Here is a 16,931-nt window from a genome sequence, read left to right on the forward strand (position 1 = left end):
CAGGTAAAGATGCCAAAAAGTGAACCTAGTTAGCCTAACATTATTTTAGTTTGTTTTAAAAAAATATGAACACGCCAAAACCAAAAGCAGCAATGAGGCTGGTATTATTATTAGACTGATAGCCTAATATGCGAAATAAGAACAAGGAGAACGCACCATTACGTTTTATTCGCCTCTCGCAAATAATGACATTTATAAACGGGATGTAAACTCGAGGTTATGGCTTGTTGAATAGTGCGTTCACATACACGCGTGTCTGTATGTAGGCTACAGTATGCACTACTGTTGAATTTTGGGGCATACGTGCTCCTAGCACTCAATTTTAGGAAGTTTTGCTTTATGGTAACAATATTGAGCATTCCCACTGGAAGTTCGTTCAGATTCAGATTAAGTTCAGCTTGACGGTCCAGCTGAAGTGGACAATCTGCTTTGCATCGGAGTGGTATGAACACAGTGCATTTATACACTTCACAATTCACGAATAGTTTTACAGTATACCCTGCTGCTGTGCGTCTTTCTGCCCCTGTTTGGAGCTTCACAGATACTCAGCCCAAACTACAAAACATCTGCATATAAAACGCAGGTACATAATTACTCTTAGATTAGGTCTCTCTATGTATGAGGCGCACTAGATCAGGTGAAAATGCCTTGCAATAAATATATCCAATGGCATAGACACTAATTTATATAAGTCCACCACGGACAGGTAGACCGCAGCGGGTATGCCGGAGCCCTCCACGCGAACGGAAACGTACAGATTTTCTGAAATTACGTGACCGCAAATTGCAGTACTGTGTGGTACACAAGGTGGCGGTATATCGTAAGGGGACCATTTCAGCAGCCGTGCTGTACTTCAGACTAGAGTGATCCGATTAACGCCGGACCAAGTTCTGTTGGTTCGTGGCAGCTTGGAGCTATCAGACAGCATGACTGCCGGTGTCCAGTTTGACCAACACACATAGGGAGCATTTCTTGTTCTTGTTCCTATCATTTGGTTATCGTCCAAATTTAAGAAAACAATTAGGCGTGACGTATTGCCACCTATGGGCAAAGTGTAGGCATGAAGCCAGTTCAGCGCACCCGTCTCCTCTTACTGAAGACGTAACATCAACACAGGTGTTGGTTCTGTGTTGTTCAAGGAATCATGCACTTCAAAAAAATCTATTTCAGTTGACGTGCGCATATCCGTTTGTGGTGGGATGTTCCTGTATGCCAAGGAATTCGAAGATGGATAGGCGTCATTTATGCTGGGGACGCTGGGGACTTGTCCCCACAACTTTTTGTCGTGGTCCTTTTCATTCCCACCATTTTAAAAAGGTGTGAACACGTCGAACCCGTCGTTGTCCCCAGCACTTTTCAAAACAAACTGACGCCCATGTGAAGACGAGAGCGTGATCGACGTTTCCTTCAAATTCATGGCTCAAAAGGGTATGCGATCACACAGTGAGACCCAGGTGAAAGCAGGCAACTTGAGAGAAAGCAGGCAACTGCATGATGAGAGTAAGACAGGAGACAGAACATTTCAAGACATATCAGTTTTTATCCCAAACAATACCTCAGTCCCCATACACGAGTCTGAGAAAAAAAAGAGCTTTATGCATGTATGACAATACAAATGCTCGAAGCTGTCAAATGCTAAAGCTGTTAAATACTGGAGAGGAGTATTGCCCTTTTATAGCCCTTCATCAGTACTGGTCTGCTGTTCAGACTCTATTTTGTAGGGTGCCCGTGTAGCACTATTGGTTCAACAGTTTAGAGTATTGAGAATTGAGCAGTGAGAAATAAAGTAGCCTGGGCATCTATGTTTTTCCGCAAAGAGGCACAATATTAGCTTGCTGTGCTAAATTATCATGTGTTGCATGTGTGTGTGTGTGTCTGTGTGTGGTGGTGGTGGGGGAGTGCTAATGTTATGGGTTGACATTACCTTCAGATCTTGTAGAGAGCTCAAGTATAGGCACTACTTTCTCGCTCCCATCACTACCATTAGACTCATCCTCAAGCATCCACGTCACAGCACCGATATATCCAACATGGACCAAGCGGAGATCATTCTAGCAACCTTTGTGGTGCAGACGCCTCGTCTGCTGGCAAGAGATGTGCGCGGGGAAGACTGCTCAGAAATAGCCCGTATCTCATCATCAGTCTGAGGAGTGACGTGACAGTCTATCATGTGCACTAACGCTCAGCGGGCTCTGCAAAGCACACATCCTCATAGTCGTGTGACAAAGTCATTTATCAAAAGAGCCACCAGGGGGCAGATTATCCCCCCCGCATCTAATCAACCACCTATAGTCGGCTTTTAAAGAAAAGTTAATGGTGTTCGCATCACATTACTAAACATTGTTGAATGAAATCCATCTAATGTTCCTGTGTGTGCTATAGGCAAAGGTTTGTGGGTCAGTGGAACAGTCAAGATACTACAACAAACTAAAGTCCAGGAGTGCCTTGACAGTTAAATCCATGTATGGTGATTGCTTGGATTGATGGGAAATTAGAGGCAAACCTAAATTCCTGTAATGTACACACTAAGGCTAAATGGCCATGCTAAACAAAAAGGGGTTCATTTATTTGCATTATATAGAGGTACAAAGATCAAGCAAATGTAAAGAAGTAGAGAACTGTACAGATAGTGAACCATAGCAATAATGGCACTGTCAACAAAGCTTCTTTGTTTAGCGCTACTGCTAATAACCCAGCCCCAGATGGTAATGAAACGGCAGCAGCAGCTAACGAATAACGGTCATAGTTATACAACAAACGCTGACACAGCCTCCCTCCTGATGAGTCTGGGGATGAACAATTAGCAGCGGAGGAGCTATCCCTGTTGACACCGCTAAGCGTCTTCCACCGACATGTTGCCACAAAGCCTCCCCATAACAGCAGAGCCACCTGACTAAATGTGGAAATGTGAGCACAGGCACATTTCACAGGGTGAATACAATGGAAACAAAAAGATAAATCTTTAGAATGTTTCGCGCCAAAATTCACGTATATCTGCTCTAGGCCTCACAGTGAGTGCTCTAGGCCTCACTGCCGCTAGCTCTCTTGCTTATCCCACATAAATGCATTACAGCTGCGGTGTTCCACCTGAGGTGCTGGCATGCATCTCTCTCATGACATCTGTCTGCTTCCACACCCTGATACACAGTGGCAAACCACGTCGGTAGACGTGAGACAGATGGTTGGCAAACCGGCGGTTTTTTACGCCTACTGTGGTCGTCCTTTTATCCAGCATGAATTAAAACCCGAAAAGAGCATAAAATAACAATGATCTAAGGTAGCATAATAGTTTGACAGCAGAATAAATACACTGCTCTTTCCTCCTTAACTGAGGTCTATTTATTTTCCCTTGATGCGCTCAGATCTTATTTTATATTTGGATACAGCAGGAACAGTAACTGTGTCCTCAGCACAGAATTTACGCTCCTGGCCCTCAGGTCGCGTAGATCATAACGCTCCCACACACAGCTGTCTTAATTAACAGATGCTCTAAACCCCCATAGCACAGAAGTGCACGGGAATGAAATGCTACTTTGTCAAGCACTTTTGGTGCATGTGTTTCTTTTTCTTTTTTTTTTTTCAACCAACGCTGTCCTTTAAAAAATTCACACAGATGCAGTTCTGTTTGCACACAACACGCTGCATCTGCGTTAATTACGTAAGTGGCGCGATCCAAGCGGGAGTTGAGCTTAGGTCCTCAGACCACACGGGATGACTCCTGACAAAAGACACAATTAGCTGGCCACGCTCCTCTTCCCAACTTGGGATGAATCGGGCTCTTTCCTTGATCGTTGCCGTCTTTTATAGTAGCAGAATGTACATGTCAGCTTAACGTTTTGGGAATTGACCATTACTGTTTGCTATTCAAATGTAAAATATGGATGAGATTTGAGATGTGAAGACCATGATTATTATAACTACAGCAGAAGGTGGGTAGCGGGAGGATATTCATTGGTAAGGGTTTGATTCTGCAGAACAGTCTGATCCGATCTAAAATGGTTCCCCAAATGAAGCCTTGTCGGGGAACAGTCTGTCACTTCTGACAGCTGCGTTTGGTCATCCCACCCTCTGTGCTGAGGAGCATGAGAGTGACTGAGTGTCCTGGCATGAGAGGTGAATCTGACTCGTGACAAATTAGGGCTCTTGTGTCCTTCCTTCAATGTTACTGGCACTATGCAAAAAAAAAAAAAAAAAAAAAAAAACAGAAAAAGCATCATTTCATACGTGTTTGTGTGGAGGGAATGCACTGTGATAATGAAAACGCAGTGCTGTAACAGTGATTCACTTGCCTGATACCAAGGAGGGGTTTTGTCTCCGGGGTTGCGGGTATGTCAGTTGCTTATAAATGGCGTGACGCGGTGGTGGGCGATTTGACTGCACAAGCTAATAGTTTGACATTGGGGTCCCCACCACACTGGCTGCACATTAGCTGCCATAAAGAAGTAATTTGCTGATGTAAACGACTTATTGGTCACACATAATCTTGTTAAGACTCTTACAGTCTCCTCTTAGGAGAGCGGGGCAGCACAGACGAATTATGCTCTGTATTTTGAAGTAAATTTTAAACGGCTCAAGAATAGTCTGTGGTAAAACATAACTGAAGTGGAAGGGTGGAGGCTGGCTGCAGATTCCATTGGAAAATCTGTCCAAATAAACAAGAAAGTCTGTCCACAGACATAACATCCCTCAAGTTATCCTTTATGAACTCAGTTAGGGTCAGGGAAGGGACAGGAGGGTTATGGATAAGATAAGAAATGTCACATCTCAGGGTGATAGACCTCCTTTTTTATGGAGACCAGCATGTTCGCAGCCAGACCAACCCAGGGAGACTTGCCTGCCTGTCTTTGGACTCTCTGACTGGACAGAAGCCCTGCATTCTAAACAGACACCTGTTCTGAGTGAGGAAGCAGCCAGTTCATTTCAGATCTTGGCCCTGAGCTTGTAGAGGCACATGTGAACACGTGTGCATAATAGCATGTAAATCAATGAGATGCAGAGATTATTTGTAATGTAAATGGTCAGATAAGAAACGAAACAGGAGAGTCTAAATGGCTATTGATTGGGTACTAATTAAAGAACTAAAAAAAGAGAAAACAGCATTCTATGGTATAATGAAAATAAATGAGTCTGGCTATGTTTTCATTAGCTTCAAAGTGTCGGAGTGCCACATTAAGAAATCACCCAGCTACGGCCACACTTGACTGACAGGAACAGAAATGTATACACGTAGAAACAAGTGGTTTAGTAAAAACAGCTGCACTGACATGTCATCAGCTTGTGGGAGGTTGCCAGGAAGCGATGAAGTTGATCAGGGTAATGGTAGCTTTCCCTCATTTGATAAATGATAGCAATTACACAGCAATTCCTTTTCAGAATGTTGCATTGTGTTTCAAATTTGACACAGTTAAATAATTGTAAACAAATACTTACCTGGAAAACATTTTTCAACATTTTAACAATATTCCCAAGTAAAAGCTGTCCATTTTAAACAGCAGTGGCAATGGGGTTGGTCATCTTTAGCTATCCTCTCTCGATTAAAATGGGAGATCTCAGCCATAAGGACAGATTGTATAGCTAGTTAGACAGTGTTACAAGAGATGTAATCAATATAGCTAGAATGGGTGCAGACCTTCAGGTGAAACGTTTTTAGAAGGTTTGACACATTACACATTAGAGTATCAACCAGTTGCCATGTGTGACTGTGAAGTGGCACATCAAAATGAAAGTCCACATTTTCAGATATGTTCAACATGCACGTACTTAAGGATGTTTTCCCTTTAAAAAAAAGTAGTGGTAAATTTTGATTCTGTGGTATGTTTAAGTTGCAACACATTCCCTTTAATATCTGATAAGGGTGTATTCTGTCCACAAAGACAATTACCTAAGTAATGTGGCAAAGTTTAAAGACCATGCGGCCACTTAAACAATATGCCGCAGTAAATTTGACTGAAGAAGAACTTGATGAAAATCCCACAATGCTTTATTCCCTAAGCTATAAATGTATATATAAAATTCAGAAGGTTGATTGATTTGCCAAACAGGTGCCGAACAGTTTTTATGAGACATGTGGCTGTTTATCTACGAGACGAACACAGGCTTCTCCTTTGCCACCTTGTGTACCTGCCAGCGTAAGACTTACCGTGCACCGTCAATGTTTATGTTAGGGCTTGCTCTTGAAGGAGCATTGATCCAGGCGATGGTGCTAGTAGGGAAAATAAAATGTGAAGGAACAGGTGCCATCAAACAAAGGATGTCAACAGACTGTAAAACTGAGGATAAATTTGTTATGGGGGAGCATCATGGCAGCCGGCGTGTTTATTGTTCCGACTGCCTGCTGTTTCTGTCTGTAATTGATGTTGTTTTTTTTTTTCTTCTTTAGCGGTAGGTTTTCTCTCAACTTTTTTTTGTGTCGTGCTCGTTGTGTCTGGCAGACGAATTGTTAGCTGTGTAGGAGTTGCAGACGGTTTCCTTTTTATGAAACCATGACTGTAGATAATGTAAGTTTTGGCCAATTGGTTCAGCCTCCGAATTGCAGCACTCCATAACAAAGGGGAGCTATTTTCTCTGCGGTTTTTAGAAAACTACCTGCTGCTGATTACTGCTCGCTCACAGATAGGCAACATGAAATTTCCTTTGAAAATGCCTACTGACCATATCTGAGATTTTTATGGATATTTTTATTGCCTCTTGTTATTGCCTGTCTCAGTCTGACTAGCTACAGTAGCTAGATCAGTGCACTTATGACTCCAGCTAGCACAAGCCAGGTAGCCAGTCTGCTGAAAGGTTCAACCGCTACTGTAGTTAGTAGCAGATAATTAGTTATGTTTGAATTATTGAGGACAATGCTTCTCTTATTCTGAAAGATTGAAAACACTGTGTGCATCAGCACGTCATGTTTTTATGAAAAAAATATGCAGCTTGCCCACCAGATATCAGTAAATTTACACTATAATGTATATAATATGGTGATCCTATATCAATGTGCCGAAAAATGTCAGATGTCGAATGTTTTTACAATGTCTGCCTCAGATTATACATAACTGTACTATTTTCATCTGTTGACTGGTGTCCTATAAATGGGACTGTGACCTGTTGAGGTCACTCCCAGAAGTCCCAGGTTTAAAGCACAAGACATTTCCTGCTGCAGTTTGTCACCTTAGATTTATTACTATGTGAAGACCTATATTCAATTTAACTGCAATGTTTCTGAGTAACAAATTTCTTCTACTTTTTCCACACTTTTAATGAATATAAGTGCTGAATTCATGCTAACACCAAGGCTATGCAATAAACACATACATTATCTCGTTTAAATTTTAAATCAAAGTGGCAGGACTGGAATCTCTCGTGTTGTCTCCTGTTTGATAACGCAAAATATAATTGGCAGTGTGACATTGATGGATGTACAACACATAAAGCTGGAGATGTTTTTTTAACGCTCCTCTTGTCCAGCAAAATATGAGCTATTAAATTAATGCGTTTCGACTGGCTACAGTTCCCTCTAATAGGACATGCTGAATCTCATGTGCTGCATTGAAATGCAGACGCAGTTAGTCCAGTGGCCACTTGTTAGGAAGTCTACGGAATAGCTAATGGCAGCATTGGCAATGAGGCAGAGTTGGGTCCGGCCTCTGTATTCTGACAGTCTGTCCTGGCTAATTTAATTCAATGAAGCATCCATCACCCCGTCCCATGAAGATATTCCGCAGCCTTGGGGCAGTGAACACCACTGGAGGAAGACCCATAAATAATAATACAGTGAGCATTTTTCACACAGAGAATAAGGAGCCCTTCAAGGCAGAAAAGGAAGAAAAAAAATCCTGGGGGTGCAGTTAGTCCTCAAGCACGCTGACACAGAGGAGCAATTTTAGGGACTTATAGACCAAACCTAGGGCCCTGTGGACCAATTCCACGGTCGTATGGACCAATTCAATGGACCCATGAAATCCACTTTGTGGAGAAGAACAGACCATAAACTCATCCTTAAAAACAACAAGTAATGGCATTTTAATTATAACAAGAGCTCAAATTTTAGAAACACACAGGCATTGAATTGAATTTTATAGTGCATTTTAGCTTTTTGGCTGGTGTCACCTCTCGTCTTGGCTGGGGCGGCGTCCTTCCATTTGAACACTCCCACCATCAGCAAGCTAGGTCACCACCATAACTGTAGCTGTATTCTCAAAGCTGTTTGTACCATAGGGAGCAAAAAAGTGAAAATCTTTTCATCTTTTAAGATATTCATGGTTCTGTGAACAGGACTGGTATACCATGACAGCACAATGTAAACTATGGTTGACTGGTACAGTGGGTATAGTCAATATAATGGAATAATACCCTATTGTCAATATTCTCTAAACTACTTTTAAAACTTTGGGGGGCTTGTTTCTTTGTAAATTTCCTATTAAAAACACCCTGGTGAAGCTGAGAGAGGTACATTTGTATGTTGTCAGAAAGCTTGAAATCAAACTATGGCACATGGGAGTTTGCAGAAGATTTTGTTTCCATTTGTTTTGCAGTTATGCTATTATGTAAAACAATAATAATAATACCAATGATAGATAGCATTTGCAGTTCTATTTTTGCTCAGCTGTTTCAGTTTTAGACATAAATACAGGGGTGGGTACAGAGAGGAACAACATGTCTAGTTCCAGATGCTAGAGAGAACATATGAAGAGTCTTCAGTCTCAGTCTCTTTGGTAGCAATGCCAGGTGGGGTTGAATGAAATACTTTAATGCACAGAACAACCAGCTGGGATTTGCAGTAGAGTATACCTATACAGACAGCCTATAGACATTAGAGCCACTCTACATTACAAATCACTGATGAGCTAAAATGGACTTAATAGCCTTTCTCATTATTATGCTCTCTTTCGTTCATATGTTCTGAATGAACACCCAAGGGCACAGAGACATACGTCTTAGTCAGCTATACATCAAATAGCTTCTGAAACTTAGTCTATGTCTGATACACAGACATGTATACGGCTTGTTATTCAGCAGGGGTGAGCAGATAAAGGTTTTCAACATGAACAAGGGGAATTATTGCATAACATTGTTAGGCATCAGTGGCAAGGTATGGGATGGCATGAGTTGTTACTGTTGATTTACACTAGGATGCCAATACGTCATAGAATTTAAACGTATAGAAAAGTCCTGAACTTTGGTTTATTTTGATTCATATAATTTTGGCCCAGTCTGGTCACTTTCTGCAATTAAACTAAATTAAATTTCGAAAACAAAAATCAAAGACAAATGAACTGTGCATATATATTAAATTGCTGTATATATGCCCTGAATAAATCCATATATCTTTAACTTTACTGTGATCTTTTTTTCAATATTTTTTGCTTGTTTTGTTTATTTTCTATTATCTAACCTTTGCAGTCTGCAAGCTATAGAATGGGTATTGAAAGGCAGTAAAGCAAATGTTTCATTCGTGACTGTTTCAAAGCAAACGCTAGAGAACAAACATTTTTTACAAGGTCAGTATTACTTCAGGGACATCTAAATCTGTCCTATTGAAACAACAACAGCAGTTTACCATGCAATCTTCATCTAATGTGTAAGGGCTGTTGAAGTAGAATGTTCTTTGGTACACCCAACTAAACATTTTCCTTTCGGACATTTTGGCATTTGGCAACACTTATTGGCATTTCCAATATTTTTAGTCATTTTGATGGTGAATAGCCTTTTAGCCACTTTATTTTGTGAGGTAAGGTAGGCAGTTATGTGTTAATGGTTTAAAAGTCTGTTGCGGCTGTCCAACGTGATCCTCTGGGTTTTTGGGGAAAAGCAGAATATAATTACAGAGAAACATCATTCCTATCTCTCTTCTGAGTTGCTGTGTGTGTGCGTGTGTGTCTGTGTGTGCCTGCATGTGTGCGCTCATGTATATCTCTGTGTATTCTGCCCTTCATGTGAAATTTGTTTTGCCGCTGTGTTTGACTAAGCTTCACAGACACAGCCACTCAATCATAGCTAAGACCAAGTGAAAACATTCCACACATGTATCAAAAATGAGAACAAAGGGCTGACACTAGGGCTGAGGAAAACTGTAGTATGTATTTACAGTCAAAGCTTGGCTGTGGTCTGCAAAGCACGATGCTCAAACCAGAGAGAAGGAGCAGCAGGGTCGATTATGATAATACTGGAAATATAGATTTAAGCAGTGTTTCTTCTGGGTCTCTACTGTGCGGAATAGCAGCTACAGAGCAAGTACGGCCTAACTGAGGTGCTACATTGACTGTGGACAATGACACACACACATAATGTGATGTAAAGTTTCACATCATTGCTTTCCTGTCTGCAGCCCTGGACCGGCATGTTTGTGTAACCCCGCTGACCGAGACTGACCACTATTAGAGTGTGTGGTGGTGTGGGGGCGTTGCAGCAGGCAGTGCTGGGGAAACCAGGTGGTGTGTAATCTTAGCGGGGAGGTGAGGGAGCCAAGAGATTAGAATCGCTTTTGTGTGAAGGACAGAGGGATGGAGCCGCTGCGGAAATTTCCCAATTTAGGCATGGGATTCACCCTCTCGCTCACCTCTCCGCCTCCACACGTCTTTTTTCGGATAAGGAAAGAGTGCATCCCCTGTCCCGCTGGAATTCCTTCGTTTCTATGATTGACGTTTTCTTGTTTTGTTTTTGGGAACAATTGTTTTTATTTGTTTTTACTCTACCTCTCCCGTAAGACAGAGGGAATGAGGATATATACATTACTGCAAACACAGTAGAAATAGTTTGAAGATATTAAAACTGTTTTATAGATATAGTTAGATCTTAAATCAATGATGGGTCATTAGATTAAAGGGAATTTAGCCCATCTGTAAAAGTCAGCTCTGTTATAATACAGCTAAGGCCTTTCATATATTTTTGTTGCTTGTTCTGAAGGCAGTCCTCTCTCTCTCTCTCTCTCTCTCTCTTATTTTGTTCCCCTCTCCTTCTCCCTCCTGCTCCCTTTCTCATTCCACTCAGCTCTCCCTGCCTCTCGCTCGTTCTCATATCCCACTCCATCTCCGTTTCATTGTCTCCCCTTCTCTATTTTCCATTACTTTATGAATTCACGGTCTCTCTCTCTCTCTCCCCCTCCCTCCACAGTTGTCTGAGTCAGGGTGACACCTGTCAGGTGCATGTTAAGTTGACCTTATACCTGTGAAGCTCTACTTTAGCAAGGGGTTTGTAACAACACACTGCTCCCAAACAGTGACATAGTAACCATTGTGGAACAGAATCACTGCAGTCAGTGCAGTGTGCAGTTATAATTACATAAACCGCCCAGCCCTGCTGTGCATTCTTCACAGTGTTATGTGGTTATGTAAGATTGTTTTGCAACAATGCCATTCTTAAAAAAAACGTTGCAATATGGCTAGGCTGGTATTCAGTCAACCTAATAGAAAGCATTACCACTATGTCACTTTTCTCCACTTGTTTTTCATCCTGAATCTGTTTTTACGGGTGAGCTCGTGTTTTTCTCTGTAAAAACAGAACGCCGGATGCTGCATCGTAAGCGCTGATGAGCTCAGCTGTTTCACCATTCCATCTGCATAGCTGTATATCATAGCGCGGTGATACAGTATATATTCGGCTCTGGATGGTGTTCCATAAAGACGGCAATAGGGAGCATCTGTGCGTCGCTGTTGCGAATGCGACGGCAGTTAAAAAGAGAAAGCCTATTCGGGGAAGGCACGCGGTGGCTGTGAGGTCGGACGGGAAGGAAGACAGCCCTGAAAGGTGGCAGTTTAGCTTGGTAGGCGGCGGTGCACCATAGTAGCAGGGCTCATATTCGAGAGGTTGCCAGTTTGCCAGTTGCACTGCCATTGTACCCTGGGGCAAGGTACGTAACCCACAGCTGCCTCAGTGAATATCCAACTGTGTAAGTGGATAACATTTAAAAACTGTAACCTGTGTAAGTCGGTCGGGATAAGAGCCTCTTCTAAAATGACAACAGTGTAATGAAAGGCACGAATGAACGAAGAGCTCAGATCTGCTGTGTCGCCGTGTCGTTAAAGCAGGACGTGCCCTCATCCCAGACGCCTCGCCTTTAGGATTTGGGGCTTCGTGTGAAGGGGTCACGAAGCGTGCCGTTGATCTGAGCTGGGATTTCCCATCCACGCTTCCCGTCCGAGGCTAATCCTGAACCAGGCGCTCTGAGAACCTGCAGGCACATTTCGAAAGGTCACTGCCAACACTAAGGACTGTTTGTTTTGACCGTGCACACCCCTGATGTTGTATGTCTCCGGTTTATGCTGCAGTGGGACGTAAGCAACCTCTTGGGTTTACATCTGTCAGGGAGTGCACAGCATCTCAGCTGCACCTGTCTTAGAATACAGTAGATCCCTAATTAGGTGGCTAGGTGATGGTTAAACTAAATTTAACAGGTATTTATGATTACAATCACAGTCCATCCTGACATCCATTACTAGCAGGGGTAGTGCAGCGGTAGTAAATTAAAGCACTTCAAAATTTAAAGCTAAAGTACTTTAATAATTGCAGTAAAGTACTGTGGTGGTACTTTAATGCAATTATGTAGGTGGATTTACAGGGATTTATTTCATATTAAAGCAATTATATTCTGAAGAGTACATGGAACTCCAGTTCTTTTAGTGTAAATAATGACTCGCCCTATACCTGTCTGCATTCGGCCACACTACCGGGTAGGAATTTGAATTGAGCTAGTGAATTATCTGTTATTTAAGCAGGGTCCTGTAGGCTCTCCTTGAAAATTGAAAATTGATAAAGGATAAAGATCTGGATTTCTTCATGTTTTATTAATTTACAAGTTTATAAGATTAATCCAAGAAATTGACTGTCAGAGTTCTCAAAGTTCAGTCCTCCAATGATAACACCTTTGGTCTCATGTTTACCTCATGTTGTTTGGCTTGTAAAGTCATTTTTATTCGCTGTGTGTTGACTTTCCTGGCTGCCCTATTATCCCTCACACGATGTCTCAACGGACAGGACAGCTCACTATACAATTCAGTTAGTCTTTTACTGCTGTATACTGGGCTTTTCTACAGGATACAGTGCTCTATGGAACCCCTTTCCTGGTTTATTAGGGAGGAAAAACACAAAATCCATTACATAGTTTCTCCAGGGAAGGGTGTGTGAATGGGAATTTAGTTTTAGTGAGAAACTAATGACAAAAAATATATGGTATAATGACTAGGGCAGTCTCCATTTCCACAGGCTAAAAGGCACATGTTCATAAGCATTTATTGTGTCAGAGGCTCTTGGCTGTAGCAGAACCTGTGAAAGACTATGAATAACAGTAAATCTAACCTAACAGAAGACAGTAATATTGTTTACTACATCTTAAAATGATGCAGTTTACATTCCAAGATCTGTGCATAAATGTGCATACAGCTTTCCCATATATTCCATTTCGTATACCGTTTTTCATATTTTAAAATATGAGCAATTTTACCATGTATTATATAATACATGCAAACATTTCCCTCAAAAGTAATAATATTTGACACAGCATATTTACTAATACAGTATATAGAGTATTGTTTTCCATGTGCCATTTATACTCTTTTTAAGTTCATGGAGAGGAAAACCGACTGAGCTACAACAGCCGAATAGTAAAACCTGCTAAGAAAAATCAATGGGATCTAGATCAGGTTGTTGTGGAGAGAGGTTTGGGTTCTTCCAGCAGGGAGCATACCCTGTTTTTTGAGTGCAGAATGAGCTGGAGGTAGGACCCTGTAGAACTCTGTGAGGGCCAACGGTGGGCCCTCAGTGTCACCTGGAGCCTGGCGCAAAGGCCCCGCCCCTTGGATCTCCGCCTCTGCAGCCCTGCATGCGACGGTATTGGCCACAGAAGAGCAGTGGTGGCTGGTGACCAACAGGGAGAGAGAACCACTGGCTGCTGGCTAAACCAATGTCCAATCTCTTTGATAGATCATTGCGATCATGACAATCAAAATAATCAACCGGTGTTTGTGAATTAAAGAAAACGTATATTTAATGTGAAGCATACTTAAAGTGCTGCAACGCTACAACACTAGACAAAGCAAACCTGCTGATCTGTGGTGTTCTTTTAAGTCGGTCAGATTGTTTTACATGAAAAACAGTCAAAAACAGGTGAATTAACAGTTTAAGCGTTAACCTGCATACCTCCTCTATTTCTCACTCACGGACTGCCATTACACCAGCAGGCTCTGGGCACTTTCTCGTCATTGGGGAGGGACAGCAGCACAGTTGTCAGACAGCTGGACCAGCAAACGGGCAGCTCGGCTGATATTTCTATTACAGGTGTCGGGGATAGTCAGTTACCATGGGCATCCAAGAGAATCGGAGTCAGCTGAATCAATCTAATAGCAACCTGGTGTCCTCGTAGCTAGGATACGGATGCCTAGGACCCAAAACTCATTATAGTGCTACAACAAAGTTCTTCTCGTATGTCACACCTTCATTTCCGATTGTGCCTTTGGATCACGCATCATCAGCTTCATGTTTAATGTAACTCCAGTCCATTAACAAAACATCTAGTTATCTCCCATCGGGATGAATCATTCTTTTTTTTTCAAAAAAGAGACAAAACAAATAGAACAATGCTGATTAATTTAGATCACAAAGGTAGCTAACTAGATAGATAGCATCACAACTGAGTAGGAAATTAATGCTATTGTACAACTGCTGTTACAAGAGTTACAAGCAGAGATAAAATCACACAAGCTGATGTCACCTTCCCTTTATTTGTAATTTCCCTGCTATGTACCAAGCAGATTGGCCCATTAGTGGGCGGAATGAAAGGAGGCATGGCATGGCAAAGTACTTTTTTGCTCCACTATAGCATTCTGGGCCATATCACAACTATGTATTTGCCTGGAGACTGTGTTGTAGTCTATACGGAGTATATTAAGGAGAAAAATTGAAATTATGTTCATATATAGCATAGCTGTTTCCCTGAAAGAGACCCTCTCATATAACTTTAATAATACTGTACTGCACTGCTATGCCCTGACTGTTAATGCCTTTGAGATTAATTTTGGCAACAGGTTTTTTTGCTTAAAATATCTTTGTTTGGGAGAGCATGGGGTCATAAATTAATGGGAACTCATAATATATTTTAGCTGGATTTCCATTTTGCCCGTGTGGCTGTCTCTCAGCACCTTATCACACGGCAGACCTGAATGAGAGAGGAAGAGGGGAATGCATAAAAACCGGTTAATAATAGCAATAGCTGACTTTTGTCTTGTCTTTTGAAGTCATCTGAAGCCGCGAAATTCATTATAGTTCAGTGCCGTCCAAAAGGGCATTCAGGTTTATCAGAGCCATCGATTATTCCCACGGGAGCCTTATTTTGTATCTAAATTACAACATCAGTATTTCTTGTCATCTTCATTCTTCACTTGGGGGGCTTGACAAGTCTGTGGTCATTAGCAAGGACTCAGAACTGGAGCTCCTGCATTGGTTTGCATTCGTTACGAGCGCTGTGTTGGTCCGCAGACGTGGAGCCAGTGCTATGCTTCACTGGCCACCAGCGACTGGCAACGGCTGTAAGTTTGTGAGCCTCTTCATCATAAAGAAATACCGAATATCTAAATAAAAGATATGGAATCCGAAATATGAGAAAATATACGTTTTTCTTCTAAACGTGTAAATATACCACAGACTTTATACCATAGTATGTATCAATTATAGATGCTCTCATAAGTGCCATGTGGCACATTTATTATGAAATACACATTGTTATTATTGTTTTGAAATTCTATTTTCTTCAGGAGCAATCGATGTGATGGAGCAGTGTCCAAAGTCAAATCTAGAGTTAGAGTTTTCGAGTCATATCCAATAGAGTCAAAGCCAGGGTCAGTGTCTGTCCCACACAGAGCACAAGGTTAATTTTTTTTCATCAAAACATGAATTGATATTAAAACCATCTTCTCACAGATTCCAGAGGTGCAGCCAGTGCACACTTCCGCCAGAAGATTAGTTACGGCCAGTCATAGTTATGGGCTAATGTTGCTTCGACAGGAAAAAAAAAAAATCAGTTTCTGACTCTCGCACCATTTGTAGCTTGCAACAGCAACATAACAAAACAAAAAAAAACAAATATGAATGTGTATGTGGGCGTAGAAACGCTTCAAAGCCTCCCTCTGAGCTGGGACAGGAAGCTCAGACTACTGTCAACAGCCGTGGAATTGGGGAATGCCGCCCACCCCCCCCCCCCGCTCTGTTCCACAGTGCACGGATTTGGGTGCTGCTGGCCATTTACCGAGGCACAGATATAAAATAGAGGAACGGGCTGCATATGAGTCTGAGTTACTTTCCTTTTAGCGGTTGCTGAGCAACACTTGGAAACAGAACGAGGGCAAATCCAAGTGTGAAATTATGTGCCACAAATGTATTTATAGTCAGCCGTAGAAAAAAGTTTGCGAGTTATTTACATCACAGATGAAACCCCACTCACCTTTAATCCTCCGTATGTCAGTTTTGGAATTAATTATATAATCGTAATACAGTTTGGTGGCTGTATAGATTTGTATGAATTCCACCCTCCAAAGTGAATTATCTGGAGGAAAAAGACAAAATGCTCTAAAGTGACTGTGATAGTAGTTTTTCTGGCTTCATTTTACTACTTCTGACAATGTATTTGGTAGAAAATTATTATAGCATGCAGGCTAGAAAATTAGCAAGAATGTATTTTTCTCTGATATATGAATTATGACATATATAAATCAAGATACATTATTACTCCACCTAAGCATTACCCTTGCATTCATCAAATACAGCACACTTTCACAAATTGTTTTAAACTTTTCATACAAACCCTTGTTTGTTAATATATACCACAACATAGACTGTTCGTGTCCATGACAACACAATATGAAAAGTTGTTGAAAGTTGAAAAAATTAGTTGTTTCTGCTTTCCAATGACAGGTTCTTGTGCACTCTTCAGTGACCTATCATGGAAGAGCAGAAGAAAC

General features: G+C 41.6%; 1 protein-coding gene across 1 annotated transcript in view; it reads left to right on the forward strand.

Moving 5' to 3' along the window:
* The window catches only part of LOC118793124 (neuronal acetylcholine receptor subunit alpha-7-like), a 74,179-nt gene that overhangs the window by 667 nt on the left and 56,581 nt on the right, over positions 1–16,931 (forward strand). The window lies entirely within an intron of this gene.

Source organism: Megalops cyprinoides, chromosome 18 (assembly GCF_013368585.1).
Source record: "Megalops cyprinoides isolate fMegCyp1 chromosome 18, fMegCyp1.pri, whole genome shotgun sequence".
NCBI classification, from domain to species: domain Eukaryota; kingdom Metazoa; phylum Chordata; class Actinopteri; order Elopiformes; family Megalopidae; genus Megalops; species Megalops cyprinoides.